Source organism: Tachypleus tridentatus, chromosome 6, assembly GCF_004210375.1.
Source record: "Tachypleus tridentatus isolate NWPU-2018 chromosome 6, ASM421037v1, whole genome shotgun sequence".
In the NCBI taxonomy this organism is placed as follows: Eukaryota; Metazoa; Arthropoda; class Merostomata; order Xiphosura; family Limulidae; genus Tachypleus; species Tachypleus tridentatus.
This window is the reverse complement of record NC_134830.1, coordinates 140,599,803-140,604,814: the sequence shown is the minus strand read 5'-3', so window position 1 is coordinate 140,604,814 and position 5,012 is coordinate 140,599,803.

Genomic DNA, 5,012 nt, shown 5'->3' with positions numbered 1-5,012 from the left:
GTAATCTGAGGATCGCGGGTTCGAATCGCCGTCGCAGGAAACATGCTCTCTTTTTCAGATTTGGGAAAATAATATCCCAAGAATTGGCAGTGGGTGGTAATGACTAGCTGCCCTCCCTCTAGTCTTACACTGCTAAATTAGGGACGGCTAGCGCAGATAGCCCTTGAGTAGCTTTGCGCGAAATTAAAAACAAACAAAACAATTGATGTGATTACTACGGGTAACGAAACTTGGTGTTAAGCTTTCCGGTTTACCGCTGTTACACTTACGGAAGGGAGAAAAGAAACCAAAAAGTCAAAGTTAATATTTTTCTTTATCCAAACAGAAGCTAGAAGAATAAAATTAACAATTTTTTATTAGTTATTTTGACAAAAACTTGAAGCGTTGAACAATTCGAGGTATATCTTTTCGACGGGAACAGGAAACCCCTTTCTCTGTTCACCTAGAATTTAAAGTAGACATTCTGTCTTTTCTGACTGGAAAATAAATGATTCGTCACTTCACGGGCGACAGTTTACACAAGTACTCGTAGTAGTTGTTATGGAACAGACTATTCAACACATAAAACTACACGGTTGTCGTCTGCAGCAACTCCCTACTCGTCGTTTGGTAAGTCATATCCCGGAACTCGCACCACGCCCTCTGCAATATTCTCCTTTTAATATGCCAGTGAACTACTGTCACAATAACGTAGATGTTAAGCCAAATAAAGAGTAGAATTTGCGCAGAATCATAAATATATCCAACACGAAAACCAGGAGTCAGTTAGGACTAAAATAATTAAATAAAAGCACATAGTCACGTAACCTCAAACTATCTTGAACTATTTTTAATCAGTTTTATGTATTTCGTTAATTAAAATCTATTTCCTACGTTCCTAATATCTGTTCTTTTATGATTTGGCTTTCAGAGTTCATTGTTTGTCTATTGGATATGAATATTGCATAATGAACAGTAGTATGTATATTAGGTACGTTATGTTTGATTAGCCTATAAATGTTTGTGTTAACTGGATAATGGTTGATATTAACTGGTTAGTTGTTTGTGTTTACAGTACAATTGTTTATATTAACTGAAAAATTGTTAGTGTAAACTAGAAAATTATTTATTTTAACTACATAATTGTGTGTGTTAACTAAATAGTTCTTTGTGAAAACTGGATATTAACGTTGTTCCTTTAATCAATACCACACTCTTCTGTCTCAGTCTTATTGTCGAGATGTACATGACGTCTCATGGTGATGACACTGAACAATAAACATTACGTCATTTCTTTGTCTATCAACTGACTACCTTCTCTTGCACACCTACTTACCTGCGTTATTTTTGGCATTTCGTGTTTATATTACGTTAGTATTGTATCCATACTGAAAGTTCTGTGCTTATATTACGTTAACATTTATCTCCACATCAAATGTCCTTTATTTATATTAGGTTAATATTTATCTCTGTATTAAATGTCCTGTGTTTATATTACGTCAGTATTTATCAGAATGTTAAGTATTTATCGCTATATTAAGTGTCCTATGCTTATAATACGTAGGTATTTATCTCTATATTAAGTGTCCGTGTTTGTATGACACCTGTATTTATCTCTATATATGGTTTCCTGTATTTATATTATGTAATTATTTATCTCTATATTAAGTATCCTGTCTTTATATTATGTATTTATCTCTATATTAAGTGTCCAGTGTTTGTATTACGATAATATTTATATCTGTGTTTATATTACGTCAGTATTTACCTCCTATATTAAGTGTTCTGTGTTTATATTACGTCAGTATTTATTACTATATTATGTGTACTTTGTTTACATTACGTTAATATTTATCTCTATATTAAGTGCCCTTTATTTATATTACTTAAGTATTTATATCTTCTAAGTGTCCTATGTTTATATTACGTATTTATTTCTATATTAAGTGTCCTGTGTTTATATTACGTATTTATCTCTATATTAATTAGTTAGTTATCACCATTAGATTCCATCAAGGAACATAGGGCCGCAATCACTTGCGGATTCGTCAACAGGTATTTAAGTGAGTAGATTGTTAGCCCAATGTACCGAGCCGTCCCTCATTTAGTAGTGTAAGAATAGAGGGAAGGCAGCTAGTCATCACCACCCACCGCCAACTCTTGGGCTACTCTTGTACCAACGAATAGTGGGATTGACCGTCACATTATAACGCCCCCACGGCTGGGAGGGCGAGCATTAAAGAACTTTTAATGTTTATATTTGGGCCGAATTCTCTAAACTTCTGAAAACGTACTTTCATTTCTGGATTATTGGCAATAAATCAGACACTTTCTATCTTCATGAAGCTGAGCTCAGCAACCTTAGCCTTCCCATTAGTTGAATATCTCTACGTGAGTTACAGATATTTATATCCTTTGTTTTACTAATATTTAATATCTCGAACTTGGATAGTTACGTGGAAGTTTTAGTAATTTGTTTTTTATAAAAAAACTCACTGTTTTAGTTGGATTTTAGTGTTATGGTAAGCCTGGCATGGCCAAGCGTGTTAAGGCGTTCGACTCCTAATCCGAGGGTCGCGGGTTCGAATCCCGGTCGCACCAAACATGCTCGCCCTTTCAGCCGTGGGAGCGTTATAATGTGACGGTCAATCACATTACTCGTTGGTAAAAGAGTAGCCCAAGAGTTGCCGGTGGGTGGTGATGACTAGTTGCCTTCCCTCTAGTCTTGCACTGCTAAATTTGGGACGGCTAGCGCTCGAGTTGCTTTGCGCGAAATTCAAAACAAACAAACAAACTGTTATGGTTTCAGTTAAATAAAACATCATTCAGCTGTCGTTGACGTTTTAAAACACACATAATTTTTTTTTCTGGTCAAAACCACTGCCAATAATTGTAACAGGATTTGTTATCAAGCTAATATCTGAAATAAAATAGCGACAAGTACAGTGAAGTTTCCTTCGATCAATTAAAAGTGCCTTATAGAAGAACTGGATGAAGTTAGGCGTAGCTGTGACCGAACGGGGGCTGTATATTTATTTACTAAGTTATTTTCTCACCGATGAATATATTATGTAATTTACGATAAAAATATCTGAAGTGTATATCTTGATGTAGTTCACACAGGGTCACAAACATTTTAGCAACATGCAGAACGTACAAACTACAGATCTGTTGCTGGCTTACAGTTTCAGGTAAGTCAGTAAGTAACCAGTGAAAGTCTTTCTTATCAGTCTGTCATAACTTTGATTGAAACTTGATTTCACTACTTGAAGCACGTTTCTTTTTTTAATGAAACTGAAGTCCCGAGGTTTATTTTCGTTTTACTCCAAATGCTCTACAATAAAGATTCTACGAGACTACTGAACAAACCGAACTCGGCCATCAAATTATGCGAAGAAAAGTGATTAAAAAAAAAAGACACTTTAAAAATAATACTTGCTATAAATTATTTCATAAAAATTGTCATAAGTATGTTTATATCGTGAAAAATAAAAATCTTAAAATTAACAAATCAATAAAAAGCCTTGAAACATTTTGAACTTACCAAACAAGACGGTTAAAAACAACATCGTTGTTTACAGTGTTAATCGAATGACGTGAAACAGTTGTAGAACAGCATGACATCACCATTTTTTGGAAAATAAAACTTTAGAAACGGCTTTAATGAGTTACGAAGAAAATTTTCTATGAATGTACAACGTTTTGACAATATTATGTTATTACCACAAATGGTTAACATAGACACAGGAATACGTATATCGTATGAAACAAAGAGGTCACGTGACCAAAAAACGATTAATAGCTAAGTCAAGGTATCTTGGTACCTGAAGTGTTGATTTAGAGCAAACGTGAGAGAGTTTCTATTATTATGTTCGGTGAATCTGGTTTAAAATTATCTTCTGGTTTCTTTGATGAAGAATTCTGGACAGTTTTTATTTGTTATTTCATAAATCACCTTGGTATTGTATGACTCTATGTAATTTTATTTAGTGATGACTGTGGTTTAGGGCCGGGCTTTAAAGAGAACATGCGTCAACATGGATTTGATGTTTGATGATAAGTGTACTCCAGGTGTTCATTACTTTTGAGCAGATTTTTGGGATAAATGGTAAACTATAGTGGTTTGGTGAATTGGTGTCAATTTTGTTTGAGAGTTGAATTTGAGGTTTTTGTTCTCATGTCTGTAGGGAACGTTTTTGACAACAGATGGTGTGAATGAAGGAATGTTTAATAAAGTTGATTTAATCATCTGCACAGCCATATGAGCGAAGTGTTGAAGTTGTGTCTATAGGGTGTTATAATACATTGATATTTTGTTTGGATTCATAGGTGGAATTACAGTGACCTGTGATATTCCCATTAGTTCTGTTTCGAACTCTGTGTCTCAGATTGTTGAAGTCTATAGAAAAGAAATGGTTCCTTATAAAACAACTTCCAATATGTAGAAATGCCAATGATTTTTGGTAACAATGAGTTCCAACGATGATTTTTATATCATGTTACTTAGCAACAAAAGTATAACCTGATGAAACATTGTAGAATGGACGGTAACTGTCTGTTGTGGAGACACAAGTGTAGAGGACGAAGAAGTTTCGAAAGTCTTCCGCCTATCGTTTCCACAACAGGCAGTTGTCGTCTATTCTACAAAATTTCATCATGAATACTGTGCCTAAATAATCTATAAAAAAAACACAATAAAAATATAACCTAATATTGCTCTCACGAAGCTACGCGCAGAAAGTATAAAATGAAATGTATAAACTACAAAATTTAAAGTTTTTTATTTGTTTTGTAATTTATAGGCTCTATTAATTAAACAGGTTTGTTTTTTATTATTTAAGTTTAAAATCGGATAACAAGTCAGAGGGAAGGTAATCTTTACAAACAGGTCACATAACGTGAAGGCACAACAAAAACATACAGGTTATGCTTTTATGTTATAATAGGTTCAGGATAAACACACTGATATAGTAATCTAGAACAGATCAGAGTAATAACTTTTTAAAACGTGAATGTTTATTGTAGAAGAGAAT